The following is a 16,413-nucleotide window of genomic DNA, read 5'->3' as shown; positions in this document are numbered from 1 at the left end:
TTTGCTTATAGTTAGGTGCTGAGTGGATTAGGGCCCTGGGTCCCCTGGGGAAGACGTCACTGCAGTGGCCAGTATCTGGGTCAGAGGGAAAGTCGAGCAGTTATTGAGTACCTGCTGTATGCAGAGCCCTGTTCTAGGCACCGAGGAGGCATCAGCGACCAACACAGTCTATACACTGATGATCTGACCTTCCAGCAGTGGACGGGCAGGCATGAGAAGGCAGAAAAGAAGGAACTAGTACAGTGGGCTTCACGTCTGTGAGCTCTGCTTCTGCGGATTCATTCAATAGGATTGAGATTGAGGTTGAAAACATTTGGGGGGAAATTTTTGCCTAGACTGAACATGCACACCCCGCCCCATTCTTATTCTCTAAACAATGATGTAACACATATTGACATAGTTTTTACATTGCACCAGGTATTATGCATCATCTAGAGATGATCTAAAGCCATGAGAAGATGTGTCTAGGTTGTATGCAAGCACTACACCATTTTGATTAAGGGTCTTAAGCATGCATGGGGTTTGGCATCTGCAGGGAACCCTGGAACCAGTCCCTCATGGATACTGATGGACAATTTTATGTCATATGTCAGGTGCAGACAAGTCTAAAGAGGAAATCACACCAGAGAGGGGAGGTGGAGAAGCAGGGTGTGCTGTGAAGAGGCGAGAGTTTATGGAGTGAGGTTCACGTGGGGCAGAGAGTTAGAGAAGATGAAGGAGAGATCCTGCAGACATTTGGAAAGGAGTGTCCAGGTAGAAGGGGACAGTTCAAGACCTCAAGGCTGCACCCCATCTAGAGTGTTCCGAGTCACTTAGAGGCCTGCTATCTGGAGCCAAGAGATGATGCCCTAGTGCAGTCTGATAGCTCCACTCACCAGAGCCAGCCTGTATTGCTAGTCAGGGTCTCCAGAGAAACGGAACCAATTAAATGCGCACACATATTTGGAAAAAGGCGGGAGATTGTGAGCTGGCAAGTCTAAATCTGCAGGGCAGTTTCGCAGGCTGGAGAGACATGGGAGAGTTGATGCTGAGGTCGTGAATTTGAATTCCTGAAGTCTTGAGAATTCCTTTTTAGAGAAATCTGTCTTTGCCCTTAAGGACTTCAACTGATTCCATGAGACCCATCCACACTATGGAGGGCAATCTGTCTTACTCCAGTCTCATCTTAAAAAATACGTTTACTGCAGCACAACACTGATTTTTAACCAAACAACTGGATACTGAATATTGATGCATAAAATTAGCCATCAAATTCCAGCCTGTGGTAGTGAAAAAGCTTCATGTCTCTCTACTGCATTACTAGTGAGAGCAGGCCCAGCCACGAGACAGACGAAGAGTCACGCTTGTTGATCAGCTTCTAAAATGAGCCCTTGATGTATTAAATTGCTATGATTCATTCATGAATGGCATGTGAGATTAGGAATGAATTTTTGTCTAAGGAGTACCTTGGACCTAAAAATGAAAAGAAATTGGCCTGACTGTATGGGTGAACATGCAGGTGACTCAATAGAGAACCAGGTCACCAGGATCATGTGCCACGCCCATGGTGGCACGGGCGTGGTCAAGGTCCAGGAGCTGACATTTACTCCCCATCGGGAGCTATTAAGAGGGTGGTACCCTGATCTGACCCTGGTGCTTAAAGCTGGAGCCTTGAGGAGGTGATGAGGATTGGATTAGGTCCTCCCAGGAGAGTTCCCCTGGTAGAAAATTGGTGACTTTAAAAGAAGAGAATCCAGGAGAGACACACATATGCTCTCTGTTTGCTGCCCTGTCACGCCCTGCTCTACCTCAGGACTCTGCCAGTGGGAGGGCTTCACCAAGCCAGGTAGAGTAGCACACACCTGCAAGCCCAGCTGCTCAGGAGACTGAAGCAGGAGGATCATAAGTCCAAGGTCAGCCTCAACAACTTATTAAGACCCTGTCTCAAAAATTAAGAAAGGACCGGAAGTGCAATTCAGTGGTAGAGTACTTGTCCAGCATAGGCAAGACCCTGGGTTCTATCTATCCCCAGTACCACACACATAGAAAGAAGGCCATCGCCAGGTGCAGGTCCTTGACATTTAACCAGACCTCTTTCCTTTATAATGTTACCCAGCTCAGGTGTTTTATTGTAGTAAAAACATGCAAACAAACTAATGCAGGAAATTGGTACTAGGAGTGTCATTACTATAACTAGGAATGGGTCATTACATAACTAGACCCAAAAATGTGGAAGTGACTTTGGAGCTGAGTAACAGTCAGAGATTGGAAGAGGCTGAAGGAGCAAGCTAGAAATGTGCTACTGTAAGGAGAGAACTATGGGAAAGTCTAGTGAGGGCTCAGGAAAAGAGACTAGGGACCAGTCTGAGATGGAAAGAAGGATCTTCTTGGAGACTGAAGAAAAGGTCACCCTGGTTATGAAGGAATAAAGACCCTGACTTCATTGTGTGCATGCCCTAAGGCTTTGTGAAAGCCAATGGTGACAGACTAGTTCGCTTGCAGAGGAGATATCAAAACGACAAAGCACATTACATTGTGTCCTGGGCACTGTGAGCTGCTTTTGGTCAGATTGACTGTGAGACTCAAAAGCAAAAGGAAAGAGAATGGAAAGGGTTGGAATCAACACAGAGCTGGGCCAAGGAAGGAGCTAAGAAAAGCAGGTGAGGGCCGTGACCAAGAAACCCCTTGCTGGATTAGTGAGGACAAAAGCAAGCTAGGGCTTCACACCAGGATGGGAAACAGGAGCCTGGGCCATCCAGAGAGGCTGCCCTCCCCTCACAGGCCCAGAGACTTTCCAGGGCAGAAGTATGTCAGGAAAGGGGCTCAGACACCCTCCAGGGGCACAGCACAGGACAGCACTCTGCCAGCGTGGCCCAGGCTGGGGGCTGCTGGTGCTGAGTGTGCAGAATGCAAGAGCCGGTGAGATTTCAAAGGAGAGCCAGGAGGCCTGGAGGAAGTTAGCCATGGATGGGGGCCCTGCAGAGAGCCCCTGGTGGGAGCCATAGGACTGGAGCCTCAGTGGAGACCCCAGCCCCAGTAACGTGCAGCTCCCATTGCGGGAAAACTGCATGAGAGAGAAATCATGGCTGCGGTCTGCAAAGCCACACTAAAGCCTTGGGAACTCACCCCTCACTGTAGTGTGCGTGGGATGCTGAACTTGGAGCTTTGGGATTTAACATCTTACTCTTCCCTGGGGCAGCTTCCTCTTTCTACTTCCCTATTTCTCTCTTTAGGGATAGGAATGTTTCCCCACCCCCAGCCTGGCCTGCCGTGGTATCTTGGAAGGAGAAGACTTGTTTTTATCGACAGGCTTATAGCTGCAGGAGTCTGCCTTGAGTTTCAGATGAGGCTCTGGACTTTTGAAATAATCCTGGGATAAACGGAGACTATGAGACCGTTGGAGATGCAGCGATTGTCACTTAGGTTATGAAGACAGGAGGTTTAGAGGCCAGGGGGTAGAATGCTAGGGCCTGGGTGTGGTGTAAGTGAGTCCCCGTGGGTTCAGACGCTGGCATTTAATCCCTCCTGGAAGGTGTTAAAAGGAAATTTAATCTGATTATGGGTGTTTCCCAGTGGGGCCTCAGGCACCAGGCGTGGTGGTGCAGGCCTAATCCCAGCTGCTTGGGAGGCTGTGGCAGGAGGATCACAAGTCTGAGACCAGTCTGAGCAACTCTGGGAGTCCCTGTCTCAAAAAGCAGAAAGGGCGGGGAATGTAGCTCAGTGATAAAGTGCCCCTGGGTTTAATCCCCAATTCTATAAGAAAAAAAAGAAGGTGGGCCTTTGGGAGGTGATTAGGATTAGATAAATTCATCCCAGTGGACCAGTGGAGTCTCTATGATTGAGTACTGGTGGCCTTAAGAGACGAAAGTGAAAGTCCAGAAAACACACACACGTATGCTGTGCCCATCTCTGGCCTATTGATGCCCTCACCTGCCTCAGGACTCTGTCAGAAAGAGGACTATCACAAGATGTGGGCCCTTGACATTGGACAAGAACTGTGAGCCTCAAAAACCTCTTTTCTTTACAAGGTTATTCAGTCTCAGATAGTTTGTTATAGTAACTAAAAATGGACTAATATAGGCCCATATCCAGTGTTGGGAGAAAGCTGCTCTGTTGAGAGTGGTGGAGATCTGTTAAAAGGCCACTCTGGAAGATCCCCAAAGGCAGGCAGGCAGGCATGGTCATCCAGCTGCTCTTAAGTAGATCTGGGGGACAGGGCACCTGTCTTCACAGGTGTGACTGCCAAATGGTTAGAGAGGCACATGTGAGGGGGTTCTCCATTGGCTGCTAGCGGCACTGAGTTCCTGAAACTCCATTCTCCCTCTCGCGTTCGGACAGAAGCCGTTGGTTTCTTTGTGTTCAGGGTCCCCACACTTTCTGTCTTCTCCCTGCTATTGTCTTAGGTGAGGGGACCATTGCCTGGGCCATTGCAGGCCTCTCCCTACTCTGGGCTGGCCTTTCTCCCCAGGGAGGCCAGCGGCATCCTCCCATCTCCTTATGTGATCTGAATTCCTCGGTTAAATAAGAAGCTCTTGGATCTAACCTCTTTCTGCAGAACAGGACTTCACTCTTTTTTTTTTTTTTTTTTTTTTTTTTTAAGTGCTAACCTTTTTATTACTCAAGCGAGTTTCCTAAAGGGCACTTGTGGGGTCCTGTAGGGCACCACGGGCTCTGTTTCTTCTGTATTAGGGGCTCTGCATCCTTCAGTGCTCCCCCAACCCCACAGCAATATAGGGGTTGTACCGCTTCTCAGGCTCACTGGGTCTAACTTGGCGGCGTGTGTTTGGGGAAGCAGCAATAAGAGGTTGCCTCAGCTGCTCTTCTGAGAAAAGTTCCTTCAGCCAAGTAAGACCTGTCGGCTGAAGGATTTAAATTCAGTAGGTTGCTGCCTTATGTTCCTGGAAGGTGGATGGGACCTGGGTTCAATTTCACTGGAAACGTAATTAGTCCAGTGAAGTATTAACAGGCACCATGTCCAGGAGACAGGTTTCCGTGGAGACTGGCGGATTCCCCGGGTCTGGGAATGGAGTCTGCGCCCCTCGGTAGCTGGTCAAGGCATGGGGGACCTGTGGAGCCCCCCCCCAGCCCCTGACTCCCCATCAGGCGTGTCTGTCCCTCACTCTCGGGGCACACGGGCTGAGCAAGCTCTGCCCTGCCTTTGTGAGCCACAGGCCAGACGTTGGAGCCCCTCTGCCTGTGCTGGGCCGCGGGCAGGGGGCCCAAGGGAAAGCCGAGGGTGGCCTTTGAGGAGGCCCAGCTTGTCTCAGCCTCAGCCTTGTGTGCAAACCTCAGCCTCATTCTCACCTCCGAGGTGGATGCACCTCGGGGCGTGCCTGGGTGCCAGGCTCTGCCTGTGGGTACATTTTCTTCGTTCAACTGGATGCTGAGACCGTTCACTGGGCCCAGGTAAACCACGCCTCAAGGTTTTGACCTGTGCATGGCACACAAAGTCATCCCATTATCCCTCCTGTACAAAGAGGCTTTGATGTCACCCACCTGAAGAAGTACACTCTTGGGACCTCCGGCTCCCCCCAGGGACCTATCCACAAGTCCTGTGCACTCCCTCGGATGCCCGAGCCTCTGTAGTCTGGCCTCTCTGCTCCCGGCCCACTTGGCCCCCTTTGAGCTTTTCTCACCTGCATCATCAGGGCTGCAAACCTATATTTGTCAAGCAGAGGGATGTCATTAAGATTAAATAGATGACATTGCCCCCTCTGTGAAGCCCTGCACCCTGGGAATACATACCGTCCGGCTGACATCCTGCCACTCTGTCCCCTTTCCTCGAAATCTCAGGATCATCTTTTGTTCATTCAGACCCCCAGGTCTTTGCACAAGCTACTTCTTTGGTCTGGACTCTCTTTTTTAAATTTCTTTGGTGGCGCTGGGGATTGAACCCAGGGCCTTGTGCCTGCGAGGCAAGCTCACTCTACCAACTGAGCTAGATCCCCAGCCCATGGCTTGGGCTCTTATCCATACCTTTGTATAGCTGGCCTGGTCTCATGATCCCGGAATCCACTGGAACTTCCTCTCGGGGCAGTGCCCCAGCACCTGCCCGAGCAGCACCTTGTCACTGCCACCCTCCTCCAGCTATCCCAGGTTGATTTTCTTCCTCGGGTGGAAGGACTCCATGATGTTTGGGGGTGGCCCATCTCCCCAGAATCTGAGCTCTGCAGGTACCAGGTCTGTGGAATTCCCAGCAACAAGAGTGGTACCTGGCACAGAACAAGTGCCCCTGTGAACTTGGAGACGTGTAAATGAACCAGAGTCCCCCACCCCGACCCCAGCACACGGAGGTGCCCACGCAGCTCCTGCAGAGAGATGGTCGTCTGGGAATGTGGGCCTGCTGTTACAGCTTCTAACCACTCATGAGATGCTGTAAATCTGGGTTTTCAAAAAATGTGAAATGTTCCAGCTTTTAAAACACCAAGGGAGCCAAACAAAACATGCCTACGGGCGACATCCAGGCCACAGGCTGCCAGTGTGTGTGTGATCTCAGCTCTGCTTTCCCGGTAGGTTCTGCAGCTTTGAAGAAGGGGAAAGGGCTATTTATCCTCTACCCTAGACCCTGGCATGATTATGTAGACAGACTGGTTCTCATCATCCGCCTTTAGGAGGGTGTTCTCCAGTTTGCATCCCGGAACATCTGGTTTGAGAGGGTGTCTGGCATGCGTTTCCTCTCGCATGTAAATGAAAGTCTGGCAAACCCCGTGTGCTTCAGGCTCAGGGTGTCACACATCACCAAGAAGCCCCCGGTGGTCAGGGACGGCTTCGGTTTTCACAACAGTGAAGGGTGGCTTTAAGATTCAGACACTGAGGGAGAGAGCATTTCTAGGCCTCTCTAAAATGTCATCATCCTCATCCTCATCCTCATCACTATCATCATTTTCCCCTTCTGCACCAACACTGAAATAATACTTAACAGAAACAACAAAAAGATCCAACTGCACACTGTGTCCAGGTGATAACGTGTCTATTCTTCATTTCTTCAAAGTCCTGCGGTCTCAAGCATCATGGTAATTTGCATTCTGCTTTTTTTGTTTTCCTTTGTCCTGGGTGTTTTTCCAGGTGACCAACAAGGTCCTAACTCTGTCCATCCCTCCCTACCATCTTGTTCAAGGAATATGTTACACACTCATTTATTTAGAAAAAAAATTTTTTTTAGTTGTAGATGAACACAACACCTTTATTTTGTTTATTTATTTTTATGTGGTGCTGAGGATTGAGCCCAGGGCCTCGCATGTGCTAGGCGAGCGCTCCGCCACTGAGCCACAACCTCAGCCCCTACATTACACACTTATTTAACCATTGCCTGGTGGCTGGATAGACTTGTTGCTTCGGACTTTCAAAATATTCTGAGTAACGTATAATGACTTTGTGTTTGTAGCTTTTTCTTTCTCCTAGATTATTTTCTTGGGAGACATTCTCAGACATCTTCTATCGACAAGGGCATGGGCATGGTTACAGTTCTTCATGTGTATCATCAGAGTTCTTTCCAAAATCTTGTCCTACCACCTTTTGTGTGTAAACAGTGAGGCATAACTGCGGCTTTGCCTACAATTTTGGCAGCCATATGTACGATTTTCCTGGCTGTTTCCAATCTGAGAGGTGTAAAATGATCCTGCAACACCGTTTTCGTTTGTTTCTTGAATTATGAATGACCTTGAACATTTCCCCATGGTTTTGAGATTCTTGTGTTCATATTTGCACTCATGATCTCTGCAGCCTTTTTCTTTTTTCCTGTTGGGATTTTTATTGATTGTTGCATTGATTTTACACATTTTTATGGCCTCTTGGAAGAGTACAGAGAGCAGCCCTTCGTGTGCTTTTCCCGCAGTCTATTATTTCTGAGCTTGTAGTTCTGGTTTATTGTGCAGGGCTGGTACCTTTTTCTATTCCATGTATATTGTATGCAGAACAAATTTCAGAGGAAGGGACCAAGCGGCTGTGTAGAGGGGCCTCTGGTAGAAGTCAGGATGTGTGTGCATGTGATCACCAAGTTATGAATCAGATGCTATCATGCCCCTATAGGCATCCCCAGGGCTGCCTGGCTGTCGGGACCCTTCCAAGGGGACACATGCTCCTACTGAACGTTTCCAAGAATCTGAGGGTACTCACACCTGCCTCAAAACACCCTCTGTCCTGGGCAGAGGGGGGAGGGCAGGACCCCTGTGTTCTGGGCATGAGGTCTTCAGCTGCCCCCTCTGAAGTGCATCAAGACATCCAGGCTTGGGGCGGCAGGGTGAAGTGGTCACAATGGGTCACACACCACACCCTTGCCTTGAGCAGAGCTTCCCAACCTTCTCCCACCATCCCACACACAGATGGTTATATATTTGTGTGGCACAGTGGAGTAGAAGGTAAAGATACAGCTGCTTAAGACCAAAATCAGGGGCGAGGGCAGCCCAGGCCCCTCAGGGAACATCCCAGCATGTCCTGCCATTCCCCATAGAGACCAAGCTCTGCTCCAAGGCCACCCGCGGCCAAAGGGCCCAAAGACTACAGAGGCTGGGCTTCTCCTCAAGGCCCCCAGACTTACCCTAAACCCCCCTCAGGGTCCTCCCAGCTCAGCTCCGTCACCTAGTCCTGGGTCATTCCCGCAGTTTAGGATTCTGTTACCCCAGCCATCCATTTCCAGGTATCAAAATGCATGTTCATTTTCTATGACTATGTAACAAAATACTCCAAAACTTAATTGTTTAAAAGGAAACATGGCATCTGGCTTCTCCCAAGAAGGTTATGCAGGGAGCACTTAGAGCTTAGACCCTCTTAGGGTTTGTGGGAAGAGGCTACACGGGGAATCACCTTGGAGGCTGTTTTGGGTTACTTCTTCCCTTCCAAAACGCATACATTGAAGCCCTAACCCTGTCCCTCAGAATGTGGCCTTATTTGGGGATGGGGTCTTTAAAGAGGTGATTAAGGCAAAATGAGGTCATAAGGATGGGCCCTAATCCAAGATGACTGGCGTCCTTCTAAGAGGAGGTATGTCCAGAGCGATGGCTGTGTGAAGACGGCTATCGGCAGGCCAAGGAGCCAGGCCTCCGAGGAAACCAGCCGGCTGACATCTTGACCTCGCTCCCCGCCCCAGACACACCTTTCTGGTATTTAAGCCGCCCGGTCTGTGGCACAGGTCACAGCAGCTCTCCCAAACCAACACAAGAGGGACGACCACAGTCTAGAGTAAAAAGGAAGACCGAGCAAGCCAGCGTGAGACCTTCAAAAAGCGACATCGTCCTCTCCTGCGGGATCTGTCAAGAGACAGATCTGAGTTCCTTTAGATGGTGGCTTGCCCAGAGGCATTTATGAAAGGTCTTGGAGCGACTCGGGCCCATTGGAACTTAGGCCTTATCCGGTGGAAGGGAACCGGAAAGGAAGGCATGAAATCGGTGGCTCCTCGTCAGTCCCCAGTGAGCATGAGCCGTGAACATGAGCACATGGCATTCACATGAGAAAGCGTGAGCCTTCCCAAAGGAGGAGGCCATGGGATTCAGAACTGAGCCCGGTGGGCCGTCCACGACGGGGCGTCACTTCCTGCTGTGGTTACATTTTCTGGGAAGGATCCAGGGATTTTGCTATTTCCTTAAGGGCTCAGGCTGTCCCAAGGCCAAGTGTGGGCAGGTCTGGGCGTTTCAGCCAAAAATCAGGGGTGCCAGGAGCTCCCACTGCCAAGACGGGCCACTTAAGAGCAGCCAACCCAATTATTTAAATAAACACAGGCTGTACAGAGCGATTAACTGCAGACTCAGTGTTCAACAACTGCCAAAACTCAAAGCTGAAGTGGTGGAAGACCTTGTTATCACACGTATTGGGGATGGGAGGGGAGTCTAGTCAGCCAGCAGCACAGGGCACAAAGCAGATCAGCGCGGGAGGGAACTAACCCTGGACAGACACGGCAAAACCCTGCGAATGGGTCAGAGCTCAGTGCCAACAAGGACCTGGTCAAACCTGAGTCAGACCTTAATCACCTTGGGCCACTTCCTGAAACCACACTGTGGGTTCTTTCACTGAGATAAATTCTTTCACCCCCACGGAAACCTGTCCACTGCACCAATGGCCCCAAGACCTCCCATCGGCTTATTCCTGGGAGTCCTTATTTCTCCTACTGTGGATCGTGAATCAAACCCAAGAGTGCTTGACCACGGAGCCATATCCCCAGCCCTTTTGATTTTTATTTTGAGACAGGGTCGTCTTGCTGTGTTGCTTAGAGCCTTGCTCAATTGCTGAGGCTGGCCTCGAACTTGCAATCCTCTTGCCTCAGCCTCCCGAGTTGCTGGGATTGCAGGTGTGCACCACTGTGAGTCTTCCCCCCCGCCCTTCTTCTGTTAGCTTTAAAGAATATGGTCTGGCACATTTATCCACAAAGCTCTATGAAAGTACAGTGTGTCTAGGACACTTGTACAGTTCTGGCAGTGATATGTACCAGAGCCAGTTTTGGGGATTCTAGTTTGGAGTCTGTGTCTCAAGCCCTAATGTTTTTAATACCCCCTGACAAAGGAATCCAACACCAAGAACTCCTACAGAAGCTACCATGCTTACGCTTTAGGGATGTTGTCACATCCACAAAATAAAAAAAAATAAAAATTTAAAAGTGCAGTTCTTTTAAGATAATGCTTATGTTAAAACATTCACAAATATATTACTGCGTAGGAAGGAGTATCATCCATGGTGATATGATGTGCGGCCATTGATGGAGAAGGACTTTCACACACAGAAAAGGGAGGAATGTTCTTTAAAGGTCAATTTTTTTTTTTTTTCTTGATAGCAGGATTTATTGGAGATCTTTTTTTCTCCTGGTTTTGGCTTATCTGTGCTTTTTAATATGAAAAATTAACAGAAAAAAAAGAGGAAACAAGAAGAATTATGTTTTAAAACATCGACCTTCTAAGAGAGTGTTGGTAATTCCACCCCCCCACCCCCCCACCCCCGCAACGCCCGCTGCACTGGAACCCGCGCTGCACAGGGAGCGGCACTGCACGGTGCACCTCTTGACTGACTGTCATGGTCCAGTGGGGAGAGGCTTTGGGCTGCCTCAGGCTCCTGGACTGCAGTTGAGCTTATTTGAGGAGAAACAGAATCTTTTGTTTTTCTCAACTGGTAAATGTGTTCAGCCAAGAACCCCAAATAACAACCAGACTCCTAAAGACAACAAAAATATCCTTAATCAGCCCTGTGCGTCCACAAAGCAGTAAAAAAAATAAACCGCAGGAACATGCAGAGGATGTCTTTAGTCTAGAGAAACTTCTCATGGCTTCTGTGGCAAGTTAAGTTTTACAAAGAATAGTTTAATAGAATATGTACAGAAAATGTTACGCTATTTAAAAAATGCCTCCAAGACACTTGCTACTCAAAATCTGTCTTCTGTCCAGGCATGAATCTTATCCTATTTTTTGAGAAAGTTCATTTTATACTTTCTTATTTTAAAGCAATGTTAACTTACAAAAACTTGGAAAGTACCTTAAAATCAATAGGGGCGAGAGGGAATCTTGCATCATTCCCTCTAACAAACAATATCCTCTATGACCGTCTTTGTGAATCTCCTTCCATTTTTTTTTTTCTATATACAGGTCTTCTGCACAACAGACCATCTCATCTATGCTTGTTTTCACTTCACAGGTCCAAAGAAGGAGTATAATTTAGACTATCAGTTGTCAAAGTCCTCTAGGCCTATTTCAAAAGTCCCACTTTCCTGTCTGTTAGCAGTTTCCTGTTACTGTAACAAAATACCAGATATAATCAACTTGTAAAGGCAGAAAGGTTATTTGGGTTCATGTTTTCAGAGGTTTCAGTGCATGCTTGGTTGGCCCTGTTGCCTTTGAGGCTGTGGTAAGGCAGCACATCATGGTGGGGAGCACATGGGACTGCAAAGCTGCCTACCTCGTGGCCTGGGCACCAATGAGAGAAGAAGAGGAAGGGTCTGAAGTCCCACCAGCCCATGGAGGGCACACCACCAATGACCTGAAGACCTTCTACTGGGCCTGCCGTTTACAGGTTCCACGTCTCTCAATAGTGCCAGCCTGGGACCAAGCCTTTAGTACATGGCTCTTTAGGGGACGCTTAAAATCTGCACGTCAACACCATCTAAGTAAGGAGGCCTGATGAAGATGAAGGTGACCGGATACAGTGGGTCCCAGCATCAGACATTGTACCTGAAGGGTTTCACTTCCTGTCGCAACCTTGAATCATCTCCTAGAACCTTTACTGTCCGAGTGGGAAACTGAGGCTTCTGCTGGCCCGAGGCCATGCCCTTGGCCACTGCTCTGTTCTGCCCCTTGCAGCTGCTGCCGGTAGATGACATTCAGTCTAAACCACGGCAGTCTTCCAGGGACGCTTAGGGACAGCTGAAGAGAACACCAACATTATGTGGGCCTTCAGTTCACAGTCGCTTTGCACCAGCCTCACGGGACACCCAGCACTGGGTGGGCAGGGCGGAGCACACCCTCTCCTTCCCCCAGGGCTCTCGTCTGGCAGGACATCCCTCTCAACACCGCAGCGTCACCACGCTCGACCCAAGGCCCCAGCTCCATCCAGCCTCCCTTTCTGTGGAGCTTCCCCCTCTGTGCCCCGGCCCCTTGAGGAGATGTGACGATCTCTCTTCTCTGTTCCTTTCCTTGGGTCCTCCATGGTGCCCCGCATCCTCCTCCCAGCCCCACCTCTGCAAACAGTCTCTTTACTAAACCTTAACTTGAGCCTTGGGTGCCTCAAGGACCCCAGCGATGCACTTCCCCCTGCACTGCTGGCTGAGTGTCCCTTATCCAGGTGCTTGGGACACGGGGTCTTTTGCATTGGATTCTACGTTTTGGATTTTGGAACATTTGCATATGTATCATGAGATACCTTGGGAACAGAACCCGAGTCTGAACGTGAAGTTGATTTTTGTTTCATAGAAAGCTTCTACGCAGCGCCTGGAAGTGATTTCATACAATATTTCAAATAATTTTGTGGAGGAAACAAAATTTCACGGCATGAAATTTTCCACACGGTGGTCACATTGGCCTTCAGTAAGTTCAGATTTTGAGGCATTTTGGATCTCAGATTTGGGGATTGTGGATGCTCAGCCTGCAGTAGAGGTGAGCCTGCTCTTCCCAAGGATGTACTTGACATTTCTGGCACTTGGTGTAGACAGGCTCGTAAAACCGTCTGTTCCAGCTTTATCAACTTCTTGACTTGCTCTGGGTACTTGTCACTCAGAAGGAACCAAGAGAGGAGGCCTGGCAAGCTGCCTCCTTGAGGCCGGCAGGGAAGGATGGATTCACTCCAAGCCCAGGGTGGATTGCTGAGGAGAGCTGACCCACGCGCCACTCAGAAGAATGGCAGTTGAACAACTTCCCTGGAGACAGCTCTTCTCAGCCCAGATTCCAACATACAGATCAGGGGCTCCCCTTCCCCCAAACCCCACATTCTAGAGCCAGAGACATGGGATGTAAGCATTGCCTGATGGGCCAGGCTGTTTATTTCCGTGCACAACTTCATTTGTTAAATACCTATTGGTCAAGTTCCTGCTGTGTGACCAGCTCCCTAATTATCAGGCATATAGACCAGAACCTGCATGATTGTATCCAAATCCTTCCTTTTATAATAGCCCTCACCGTTAGTGGTGATGTGTACATAGTTATCCCTCCGTATCTGCTGGGGATGGCTCAGGACCCCTCGGACCCTTAAATGAAATGCATGTCCTCTGTAAACTTCAAATCATCTGAAGGTTACTTCTGTTACCTAGTATGCACCACTTCATTCTTGTGGACTCAGCATAGTACTCAGAGTGCGGCAAATTCAAGCTTTGCTTTTTGGAAGTCTCAGGAATTTAAAAAATATTGTCTATGTGTGATTGTTTGGATGTGAAACTTGGAGATACAGAGGGCCAAGTGTATATATCTGATTGTCTTTTCCTTAAGCTCATTGTCTTTCCAATGGTTAGTGTTTAGCCACTGGAGATTTTAGTGGTTAGCCATAGAGATTTCTTTTCCCAGACCCTTTGACAGCTCTTCAGCTGACCCAGAGATAAAAGCAGAGCGTCCATGAAACGTGCTCCTTCCTTTTACTTACCCTGTGTAGTCCCCAAGCTGCTTCCTGAGAATGCTGGGGCTCCTTGGAATGTAGTTTGATGCCAGCATCCTTGGCAAAGGAGCCGCCATTTATTGATTGAGTGTCTGTACTGGCCCGTTTGATCACATGCATTATTCTCTCTGTGGATCAGCCATTGAGGTTACCTGAGCCCTGAATTCCTCCATTACTGGCTTTTTTTCCTGAACCCTTTTTTTCTCGGCAGATGTATTTATTGATTTATGATTTTAGCTTCAGGTTGTTTTCTGTTACTATAACGAAATACCACAGACTGGCTAATTTACAAAGAATTTAGCTTACCATTCTGGAGGCCAGGAAGTCCAAGGACATGGCATCTGGTGAGGGTCTTATTGCTGTGTCATAACACAGTGAAGGGCATGGGGACAAGACAGAGCAATGCTGCTAGCTCAGGTCTATCTGCCTCTTCCTATAAAGCCATTAATGTCATCACGGGGGTCCCACCATGATGACCTCACCTGATCCTAGTCACCCCCCAAGGCCCGACCTCCACGTACCAATCGACATATGGATTTGGGGAGTGAGTATACAACACACAGACTCTGGGGGACACCTCCAGCCACAGCACAACCCCACCTGGCTTCTGCGCCGACACCGTGGCTTCTATAAGACCTAACCCATCACCACCCACAGCTGTGCCTCTGTGCACGCTCAGCCAGCCCCACCGGAGGAACTCACGTCCCCTGCCATCTCCAGTGCCATTCCATGCCCACTCACCCGCAGTGAGGGCTGGATCATGACAAACCGTCCACTTTCGTCCAGGGTCATTTGTTCACTCCACACACTTATGGGTAATGCTGCTCCCTCCCAGGCCCTCCCAGAGCCTGACCCACGTTTTCCGTGGCCCATTCTGAAAGCACCAGATGAGCAAATCCAGGGCACGCTTCTCCCCCCACCCACTGGCTCTCTGTTGGCCTGACTGTCCACCTCCTGCCCCGCTGCCCCTGGGCCCTGGCTTTCAGAAGCTGCAGCCACACCTCCCCTCCCTTCATCAGGTATCCTCTTCCGTTTCACTTTCTTCTCTCTAATCCTCCTGGCTCCTCAGGTCCTGCATCAGATGGGAGGGTGTGAGGAGGAGGGGGGGGGAGCAGAGCTTTCCATTGAGGCTCCTGTGAAAGTGTTTCTACCAGCCACAGAGACAGACAGGCAGCAGGAATCTGAGAAGGTAACCTGGAGAGCAGGCAGGGCAGGGTGGTGCTGCTTGGATGCTGGCGGGGGAACGGGCGAGATGGCACATTTGGTCCACACACCGGAGGGAGAGCTTCCCGCAGGTGCAGTCTGGGCAATCATTGCTCAAGGTCTTCTGAAGACAGGCCCCAACTGAAAGCTGAAGTCCAGTGGTTTGGCAGCCATAGGGATAGAATTGCAGCCCAGATGGAGGACATGGGAGAGAGAGCCCAGATCAGGGAGTGAGCTTGCTTTGGGTGGCAGCACTGCGGAGGCTCTGGGTAGAGGAATTGGAGACAAACTGGGGTAAAGGGCACCAGGGCACCAAGGTTGGGAAGAGATCCTCCAACAAGAGCTCAGGCACCAGAAGTTCCAGAGACAGAGAGAAACTGGGATTGGCTTCCACCTCTTGGATGTGACAATTGTTGGTTCCTGTGATCCTCGGAAAGGGATCAGTTTCAGGGCATGGGTGGGACAGAGGACACGGAGGAGTGGGGAGGTGCAGCAGAGGCAAGGGGCACAGTAGGCCCTTTCCAGCAGGAGAGAGACCAGGCTGGAGACAGCCCTGGGTAGGGAGGGCAGGGGGCCGTTAGAGAGGAGGACAGAGGAGCTTGTGCTGTAAGACGTGAGCAGACACACACACGACTCCCGCTTCTGTTCCCCTCACCACCAGCCCCTGAGCTCCCCAGCCTGAGCCTGACTTGGCCACCTCCACATCCACACATCCTCTTGAAAGCCCCCTTCCATCTTGAATGCAGGACGGTATTTTTTGTTTGCAGACTGCCCATTCCTACTGCTTCCTCGATCATGGTCAGCAGCACCACAGCGCCCCAGGCCCACAGTTCAAGATATGCCTTTGTCTGGAGAGCTCCCTCACCTGCGCTCCACCAGACACCTGGAGAACAGAGCTCAGAGCTCCGTCGCGCAGGTTCAGGAGCCTAGGCAATTTTCATGTCCATATCCCACTACTCTCTAGCTCTGTGAGGTTCTAGAACTTTCTCATCCCTAAAATGTGTGTGTGTGTGTGTGTGTGTGTGTGTGTGAGAGAGAGAGAGAGAGAGAGAGAGAGAGAGAGAGAGAGAGAGATATCAAAAGCCTATCTCATAGGGCCATTGGGAACATTAAATCAATTAACATAGGCTGTTAAGAACAGTACTGGCACAATGTCAACTGTCATCATAGCATTACAAC

The 16,413-nt window shown here is 49.8% G+C and overlaps 1 protein-coding gene across 2 annotated transcripts in view; it reads left to right on the top strand.

The window, feature by feature from the left end:
* The window catches only part of Eva1c (eva-1 homolog C), a 75,580-nt gene that overhangs the window by 45,436 nt on the left and 13,731 nt on the right, over positions 1 to 16,413 (top strand). The gene's annotated exons all lie outside the window — the stretch shown is intronic.

This window comes from Callospermophilus lateralis, chromosome 10, assembly GCF_048772815.1.
Source record: "Callospermophilus lateralis isolate mCalLat2 chromosome 10, mCalLat2.hap1, whole genome shotgun sequence".
NCBI lineage: Eukaryota > Metazoa > Chordata > Mammalia > Rodentia > Sciuridae > Callospermophilus > Callospermophilus lateralis.
The sequence above is the reverse complement of the archived record's forward strand: the minus strand, read 5'-3'. Positions and strand labels throughout refer to the sequence as shown.